Source organism: Nelumbo nucifera, chromosome 8, assembly GCF_055504915.1.
Source record: "Nelumbo nucifera cultivar China Antique chromosome 8, China Antique-T2T, whole genome shotgun sequence".
Taxonomy (NCBI): domain Eukaryota; kingdom Viridiplantae; phylum Streptophyta; class Magnoliopsida; order Proteales; family Nelumbonaceae; genus Nelumbo; species Nelumbo nucifera.
In genome coordinates this window covers 57,229,466-57,239,630 of record NC_142656.1, presented here as the reverse complement: position 1 = coordinate 57,239,630, position 10,165 = coordinate 57,229,466, and the positions used below count along the sequence as shown (strand labels likewise).

The 10,165-nt window shown below is 36.0% G+C and overlaps 1 long non-coding RNA gene across 8 annotated transcripts; it reads right to left on the bottom strand.

Moving 5' to 3' along the window:
- Positions 1-3,209: 3,209 nt before the first annotated feature.
- LOC148790049 (uncharacterized) lies at positions 3,210-8,024 on the bottom strand. 8 transcript variants are annotated; one of them, XR_016079219.1, is made up of 6 exons: positions 6,898-8,024; positions 6,703-6,822; positions 6,136-6,227; positions 5,979-6,065; positions 5,717-5,844; positions 3,210-3,450 (listed from the first exon to the last, which is right to left on the bottom strand). It is a non-coding gene; the product is annotated as an uncharacterized LOC148790049 (long non-coding RNA). The 8 variants fall into 8 exon arrangements; XR_016079220.1 differs by having other exon boundaries at positions 6,147-6,227; XR_016079216.1 differs by having other exon boundaries at positions 6,147-6,822; positions 6,898-7,268; positions 7,698-8,024.
- Positions 8,025-10,165: the final 2,141 nt, after the last annotated feature.

The following is a 10,165-nucleotide window of genomic DNA, read 5'->3' as shown; positions in this document are numbered from 1 at the left end:
TGAAAAGGATGGTAACCTCTGCTCTCTAGCTCTCTCATTCTCTAATATCATCTTCAAGCTCTCTACTATCAAAGTGCTAACTTAGCCATCGGAGTGACCTCGCCGGGTAAACACCCCCGGGTTCTCTGATTCAGTTCTTGCAAGTCCCTCAGCTCCCGCCGTCTACATGGATGAGCAAATCATATCCTGCAGGGAGGATGGGTCCCTCAGCTCCCATCATCTACAAAGATGATCTGATCATCTTCTGCGGGGAGCAGTCGGGTTTCACCACCAACCAGCTCATCAAGGTAGTTCGCCACCAGGTAGCTCACCACCAAGCAGCTCATCAAGGTAGCTCACCACAAGGCAGTTCGCCACCAAGTAGCTCACCACCAAGCAGCTCATCAAGGTAGTTCGCCACCAGATAGCTCACCACCAAGCAGCTCATCAAGGTAGCTTGCCACCAGGTAGCTCACCACCAAGCAGCTCATCAAGGTAGTTCGCCACCAAGCAGTCCACCACAAGGTAGCTCACCACCAGGCAGTTCGCCACTAGGTAGCTCGCCACTAGGGTGCTCCACTTCAGCCTCTGAGTCACAGGCCACTTGGGAGCAGACGTCATTGACGAGGTACTTAGCCAAAAAAATTGATACATCACGAAAAAACTGAGTCATAGGCCACATAAATGATGTAACCTATTCTGGTCACGTATCAGTTTTTTCGTGATGTATCAATTTTTTGGCTAAGTACCTCGTCAATGACGTCTGCTCCCAAGTGGCCTGTGACTCAGAGGCTGAAGTGGAGCTCTCTAGTGGCGAGCTACCTAGTGGCGAACTGCCTGGTGGTGAGCTACCTTGTGGTGGACTGCTTGGTGGCGAACTACCTTGATGAGCTGCTTGGTGGTAAGTTATCTGGTGGCGAACTACCTTGATGAGCTTCTTGGTGGTGAGCTACCTGGTAGCGAACTACCTTGATGAGCTTCTTGGTGGTGAGCTACCTGGTGGCGAACTGCCTTGTGGTGAGCTACCTTGATGAGCTGCTTGGTAGTGAGCTACCTTGATGAGCTGCTTGGTGGTGAGCTACCTGGTGGCGAACTACCTTGATGAGATGCTTGGTGATGAAACCCGACTGCTCCTTGCAGGAGATGATCAACTCATCTTTGTAGACGGCAAGAGCTGAGGGACCTATCCTCCCTACAGGAGATGATCTGCTTATCCATATAGACGGCGGGAGCTGAGGGACCTGCAAGAACTGAATCAGAGAACCCGGGGGTGTTTACCCGGCAAGGTCACTCCGATGGCTAAGTTAGCACTTTGATAGTAGAGAGCTTGAAGATGATATGGCTAAGTTAACTTTGCTAAGTTGATGGTCGTGCCAGGGCCAGGCTGGCAGCTCATGCTAGCTCGTGCCAGGCCATGCCTATGCCAGGCTACGCCTGGTGGGATACCATCAACTTAGCAAAGGCAAGTTGTTGCCAAAGTGGTCCCAGGTGTCACCTAGTTGTTCTGAGGTGCCAAGCTATATGAGGGTGAGCCTGTGGCGATCTGCCTGGTGGTCAAGAGGCTGCACTTAGTTGGCATGAGGTGCCAAGTGTCACAATGTCACTAGAGGGCCAAATCTGCCCTCATCAGAACCCCTGACCAGTTCGGTCACCGATTCGTTTTTAAAAACCATATTGTTGTAGGTGAGGTATCAGCAGCCACTATCAATGCACACACTATGCACCATGAGGACTTAGCTTTAAAAACCATACTGTTCAAGTAGACTCAGCTTCATAATACTTGGATCGAGCATCTCACAAACCTAATTGAAATTATAATAAAATATTTATTCTTCAATACATTGTTTTATTTATAAAATAAATAAATATTAATTTATCTGTAATATAAATAATATAATTAATAATCAAGCTTCATAATATATTTTTATTTATAATATTTTAAGTATTAATTTATTTATATTTTTTAATAGCAATTTATTTATAATTTGCTCAAGCCAAGTCGAGCTCAAGTAGCTCGCAAGTATCGAATTGAATTGAGTCGAGTTCAAGTATGAAACTCAAAACTTGATCGAGCTCGAATTGAGTTTCAAGCTCTGAGTTTTTTAGCCAAGCTCGAGCTCGAGCCACCTAGAACGTGACTCGACTTAGCTTGATTGCACTTTACACCCATATCTTGGACATAGATATCAAAAACTTCCAAATCCATCACTTCTCTCAAGAGTATGCCAAGGAAAACTTTATTACTAGTACCAATTGCATCTTATTGTACATTTCCACGACCCATCTTTTACATATTGTGTCCAAGTGGATTAGTTTCCATGCATTTGGGGTCTGTTGTCATTCTATACTATCATCATTACTAGTAAGTATAATAGTCAAAGTGTTAACCTATAAGTATTCATCCCAAACTTGTGATTCTACTTGTATATAGGTCATGTTTGGTTCAATTCTCATTTTTTCTCATTCTTACCCAAGTTGAATTCCAAAATGGACAAGAATGGGTAAAAATAGCTGAGAAAATATTGCTATGAGCCAAACGCTTTTTTCAAAAAAAAAATAATTCTTTTCAGACTAACAAGTGTCCTATGTAAAAGTACTTTTATAAAAGTGCCTGTAAAAATGTATTTTTAAAAGTAGTTTCATAAAAATACATTGATAAAAGTACTTTCATAAAAAATCTTTTATAAAAGTGCTTTCATATAAGTGTTTTTGTGTAAAATTACTTTTATAAAATTGCTTTCATAAAAGTATTTCCACAGTAGTGCGCTAGTAAACATCTATGGAATCAGTTTATAGGCATATTTTCCTCAATACAAGAAAATCCGGATTTAGCAATGGACAAAACCGTTGCTAAAACCCCAAAGGTATGGCTAAAACATTTAGCAACGGCTTTTTCACACCGTGGCTAAAAGTATGGATATAACCACGGTTGTGGCCGTTGCTAATTCCAAAAGTTTTTGCAACAGATCAACATGTACCGTTGCTATAGGTTTATATTAGCAACGGTTTATACCGTGGCTAAAAATCATATGAAGTTAATTGATTAATCGACAATACGGTTTTAAATAAACCGTTGCTAATATTGTATCATCAGCAATGTTGCCTTTTGTAACAACGGTTTTACAAAGCTGTTGCTAAAAGGTTTTTGTTCAAATTTGCATTTTATGTCATTCAGCATAATTATTTTGGAAACAAGCTTGTGAAACTGTAAAAATACTTGCCCTTACCTATACAAAGAAACATTGTGCCAATAATATATTTGAAATGATAAAACAATTCTCAAATAAACCTTGCCCCATCTTTTATATACAAAATATCCATATTTAATATGGTTCAATAATCAACATCAAATCTTTTTACTTGATTATTACAAAAGTAAAATAAAATATCTCCATCATTGCATCTGAAATCTACTCATATATATGTATAATGCGTCCCCAAGACCTTTGTTGTGGATCAGAAACTTCATATCTGTCAAAACCATCAAAAAAACTAAATAAGTATTGATTTCAAAAATTAATATATTAATTAATTAATATACAAATTCTATATACATTATACACATACCATTCAAATAATCCAAGCAATGTGAGATCCAAACCCCAAGGGTAATTATGTTTAATTACACTGATCTAACTCTATGCAAAGACTTATTTGTGAAAGAGTAATCATGTTATTGCATTTCCTCAATAACACTAACATGTGAAATTTTAACAGCATACTTGGGTGAGAGTGGGCTAGTTAGTTTAGGTTTCAAGGGGCCTAGAACTTGGGTTTAGGTTTCAAGTGTATAACTTAGGTAATTGTACAGAAAGACCTTTCCTACACCCCCACTAGGAACTATCAGCTTCAGAGTTGAGATCACCAGAAATCCAAAGCAAAAAAAAAAAAAAAAAAGGAAAGGAATTTAAAATGTCATTGATCTCATTTAGATAGTGCACAACATCGATGGCCCTAAATCCCTAAATTCTAGTGAGGATGTGATGGAGATATATAAACATCTTTAAGACTGTTGATTAGAGCAACAACCTTTTCTATCTTGATAATCCTAAATGTGCATTTTAAATGTAAATTCCAGTCCCACCACATTCAAGATTTTATTTTCTAACCATTTTACCCACCCCAAAATTAATCGAACAAGGTCAAAGTTTCCATCTCAACTTACCCATGTTAACAATTCACACTTTTACAAAAATATAAGTTACCACATGCCAATAAACCGATGTTAAGATATGTGAACTCAAGATATTGTTTAAGGAAGCATACAAAATGTAATTTTCATAGCTTCATAAGAGAGGAAGGCATTAAAAATTTGAAGGGAGAAACCAAATAATCAAATGAGCAATATAAACATATTTGATAAATTGTGTTTCATTTGATAAATCTACATCAGCTTTGGTGTAGAAAAAAAAAGGAAAATCAGGAAGAGAAATAATATCAGAAAAACTCAAAGCAATAATAAAAATTTTAATTATTTTCTAGAGAAACAAAGATGGGCCTTCTGAGAGCTTTGAGTCATCCATGTAACCAAAATAAGGCTGATGGGATAATGCTTTAGGTGCTAACTGCAATTCTAAGAGTTTCCTCTGAAGTTCAAGACCTTGTTCATGTTCTTCTATTATCTGCTTTCTGAGCATTCTGGAGTAATCAGGGTTTGGGCACTAGAAATATATGTATATCAGAATGACTGGAAAGGAATCGTGTAACCAACCCCAAATAGTTAGCTGTAAGTCCATTTGAGTTGAGTTGGGGTGAGACATAACCCTAAATGCTTCTAGTTTGAAGCAAACAGATGGGGGGAATAGACCATTTGATTTTGATTCCAATTCTAATTCTGATTCCAAATGCAAACCAAATGGACCATGCATCTCACTCATAAGTAGGGATGTCAATATGTTGGATTCAGCATAGGTTTGCCTCTACCCACCCTAACTGACCCTTCACTACCTCCACCTGAACCTACACCACCACAAGTTAAGAAGACACAAATTTTGAACCCACCCAACCCTATAAGGTTGAACCTGATACTGATCCACCTAACAGGTGCCAGATTTATTTAAACAAGATCATGAATACACAACAAGGAACAAAAAACCATAAACTTCGAACGTGAAAAGATATGAGATAACTGTGAGTATGATTCAATCATAGAAGTGCCTTAAGGGGCCATTTCTTGGTGCAATAATAAATTCCTAGGCTGACAAGCATGAGAACAGATGTTCAAGTCTGAGAGGGGCCACCTTGAACACACACAAAAAAAATGGCCAAAGGTTAGGTCCATATCCAGTCTATCCCTCCCATTACCCCAGGTGGCTGGGACTGTCATGGGTGTAATTTCCTTTTAGGAGTACAAATCTGCTACTGAAGCTTCAGCAGCAAAAATGGTGATGAAGCACCATGATTGATCGAGGCAGCTTTATGGGGCATTTCGGTAATCATCATCCGCAGGTTTATTGAACCACATTTTTAAATTTTCTTAGCTTCTATGCTGTGGAAAAGGGTTATTTAGAACTCCAATCTAACTTTGAATGCCAAGAGAATTATATTTGCATCAATTAAATCAGATATTTTCAGAATTCCATGAAATACTGTCATAAAAATTGTGCTGTGAGACAATAGGACTAAACCATTTTCAAAAACAGATCAGCCAAATGACCAGATGCCCTAATAAAGAATAAAGAAAGGAATTAAAAAGGAGTTACAAATCAAAGCATACAGTGAAGGGTGGATATCTCACTTTTGTACCTCTTGACCAATTTTGTAGAACAAAAGCAACTCCTAAGATGGAAATTTAAACAGTACCGGATTCCACATTGAAACATTGGGTTCTTCATCAGCTACAATAGGAGGGTACCAACAGCTGTCCTGTACAAAATAAGTCAATATGTTAAATCTGTAACAGAGTTACCATCCACTGCACTGTCCAAAAGTTCATTAAAAAAAGATCAGAATGAATGAGGAAAATAATGAATTTAGGAAGATCTGCGATTCTAATTAACCTTGTAAGTCTGCAGCCAAATTTTCATATCAGGGGCTCCCTCTACCGAACCACCAAAGTAAGCAACCAAAAAATGATCTCTTGCAACCTAAACAAATAAAATACATAAAAATCAAACAAAATTGATTGAAATTTAGAGAAGATAAGAATAAGGGCACCTGTTTATCACCACAACAATTGTAGAAGCATGGCAGCTACTGAAAGGAGCTGAATTAGTAGGAAAGGTGAACTCCAGTCTCAAGACCTGAACCTGCATTGTCACTCTTGTCAACCCAAGATTTTATAATTACACCAAGCAATGACCCCTATGGTCATTTTACAAACACTCTTACTAAGATCACATTTATCTCTCATCAATTCCACAACCATGTAGTTTCAACAGTCAACCTATACATGCTATCTTTCTACAAAAGAAATGATCAAAATAAGCTTGGTTTATTCCTACAGAATCGTATACATATAGCTTGGCAGTTTCAGCATTTAAATCCTTTTTAGGACCAATTTCCCACTTCTATTAAATCCAAATGCAATTATATTTCAAAGAGTCAACCACCCCAGCCACCAAAAAATGAAACAATGAAATGATAACTAGTAAATTTTGACATTTATTGCAATGAGGACTTTTGGGATTTTGGATACTTCTCAAAAAAATATCAATAGCCCATTACGGGATTTTGGATACTTCTCAAAAAAATATCAATAGCCCATTACGGGATTTTGGATACTTCTCAAAAAATAACTTCAGCTTAGCACTATGTCTTGTGTCCTCTGATGCTTCCATCTGATATGTGGACAATTTCTCATCCACCGCTTGTTGACTAGGGAGAATGCTTAGCCTTGCGTGCCTGCAAAGTAACGAGTATGGAGGGTTTTAGTTTCCACCCACTTTTCAAGTCTGAAATAGTTAAATTTAAACTCACTAATGTTTTCCCCGTGCAGCCCCACTAGCAGCACCGACCCTACCGAAAGCGGGAGGAGGGAGAGCCGGTTCAGCCTGATTGACAATGCTGGATAGGTCAGTCATTCCGAGGGCAACAAGTATGTTGATCGTCTCCTTGTCCGTCTCGATGACATCGGTCTTAATGGCAGATTCCCCTGGCACAAAATCCATACGCCACTTGTGTTATTCTTCTTGGAGCTTCAAAGATACTCCATGAACAGGGCCTCTCTGGATTCACTTCATGAGGTGGGTACAAAATCCGATGATCTTGTTGGGCAGGCGCTTCGAAGGAATAATGGCGACCTCCTCTAACATCTTCTTGTTGGTGTGGAAGTCGAAGGTCATCTGCCTCTAAACATTGAAATTCTAGTAGTGATTATATCAGGATCCTATAGTTGCTGAGCAAATCAACTTAACAAATGTTAGTCGATTGCTATTATGCATCCAGAAAACAAAAACCAAAACCCCTAGGAATGAATCCATCACACAAATAATAGCAAAACCACAAAAGCATAATCAAACCGTAATCAACTAAATAAACTTGTGAGGTGATGCTGGCATTGAAAAAAAAAATTGCAGAGAAACAGATTAATGGAAAGAATAGGACGATCGTAAGCCCTAGGTATTGTTGCTTTCGATTTGTAGAGAGATGGATCAGTGGTCTGGTCTTGCTGTTACAGATTTTCAACCATCTTCAATATGCACCCCTCTCATCGATTACTGAGCTCCCAACCCAAATCAAGGTCCATCAAATTTGTTTTATCAACAAAAAATTCTTACCGGTAGAGAAATCCACAAGGAAGAAGATCGACCTACTCTGATCCCACTCCTCCCAACCCAGATGACAATAGAACCCTGTATCCTACAAATCCTTGAACAACGAAACAACCAATATTTCAGAGCATGACAGCACACCAAAGAAGAAACAAGAAAGAGTCGGTGAACAAAAGAGAGACGCAGAAGAGAGAGAGAGATAGAATGGAAGATCAAAAGTACGAAGAGGAGAGCCAAGAGAGACGCAGGAGAAGTAAGGCATGCACGGGCAATTTGTTTTTTCACTTAGTTTCTAAGTGGCCAAAATTTTAGAAAATACCGCGCAATATAATAGTTACGGTTCCATTTCCAGGGATGATGTATTGCAACGGTTAACTTTATAACCGTCTTAATAAATTATATTTAAGCCACGGGGTATGAAGCCGTGGCAGGGCTGTATACGAGAAATGAATATATTGCCACGGATGACAAATTCCATTGCGGACAAAAACCGTGGCTAAAAATCATTTTTCTTGTAGTGAAACATGAAAATGAATAAGATGTGGTATGATTATTTTTCATGTTGCAAGCTATCTCAATTTTTATGTTATGAGTTGATTTTTCATTCTAAAAAGAATGTGGCTCATCATAACAATTTTCTAACCAAACACTAATGTTATTCATTATATCTTATTATTACCCAAAATGAATAAGAATTAAAAGAATGAGGCCCAAACAGCGAACCAAACATGGTCCTAATTTCTAGCCTCATTCCATCCAAATATAGAGGAGACTAAGCAATTCCTTTGCTTCCAAATAAAAGGGTTTCAGTATGTGTATCTTACTTCCAAATAGAAAATGCAAAAAATAAAATAAATTATAGAAAAAAAATTGCAAAAAGAATCATGGAATAAACATAGAAAATTAGGAAAATAACATAACTTACAATAAAACCAGATAAATACACGAAAAAATAACAAAAGTTACAAAAAATTAAAAAAACCATAAATTATAAAAAAAATTGAAATTGCATCATAATATAACAAAAATATATATAGAAGCATAGAAAATGAAGAAAAATAACATAAATTGCAAAAAAAACAAAGAAAACCATAATTACAAAAACAACAAAAATTGTAAAAGAATATAAAAAAGTATAAATGAAGAAATATAATAGAAATTACACAAAATATAAAAACACCAAAAAATGGAAGAGTGCAGAAAAAACAAAATTTGTAGAAAAAAGCACATAAATGAAAAAAAAGAACAACAAAATTACAAAAAAAAGAAATGCAATACATGAAGAAAAATAGCAAAGGTAACAAAAAAGTAGAAAAAAACTGAAAAATAGTATAAATTGCATTATATTATAGCAAAAATTATAGAAAACAAGAAAAACAAATTAGCTACAAAAATATCATATCATTGCATGCTTATATAAACAAAAATTAGTTTCAAAAGCATCTTTGGCTGCCAAACCATTGCAAAGGGATGGATAACGCAATTCTTCTTCCACAAATTAAAACTTTTAACAACTTTTCCCAACTCCCTTGCTTTGGTAATGGAAGTTTATAAAGGTTTTAAACTTTTCTACTATTGCATTTTCATCGTGTACTAAGGCTCTCCCTACTATTACCATTCCAAACTTTTTCTGTTGTTTCTTCTCATTAATTATGTCATTAACTCTCTCATCCAATAACTCATGCCACTAATTCTCTCTCCTCTCCATTAGTCCATTAAATTGCCTAAAATTTATTAATTTTTCTATATCCATATCCATTTCAACTTAACTATAATTTCATATACATTAGATATATTTATATTAAATTATAATTATTAAAAAAATAACTATATTGAAATAGAGATATTTAATGATATTATTATTAGGCTAAATAATTTACTTCCATTTAAAAGATAATTAATTATTAAGTTGAGTAATCAAGTAATTCGCATTTTACAATAAATAATTGTTACTTCACTCAACAAATAAAATCAATGTTTTTTAAAAAAATGACTTGGAGGTTAAATAATTTTTGCCTCTTGGTTATAGGTCAACGGTTAAACTGTATGTGTTAGATGAGACAAACCATGATACATCACCACTTGTATATGTATAATGTGATATAATATAAATACATCTTGTGTATATATATTATTTTAGGTCTAACTTTATTTTAGTTTATAATTTTTTATAACTAAAAAAGCCAAAAATTGAAATTTAAAGTTACAAAATAAGTTTTTCTGTATAATGGGGTTGCAAAGATCATGAAAAGTTATCCAAAATAAAACAAAGATCACCCCAATTAGACAACTAAGCAAAAAGTTAAGTACTCTAGAAATTTTCAATACATTATATATTGTACTCTGTAACCCAATGACTATGTTAGAAGGGTCAATAGTTCAACCACCTATGTCAAACGGGTTTTGACCAAATCAATGTTTTTTGACAAAATAGTAGGTTTTAGGAAGCCCATAACTAGAAATAAGTCCAAGTG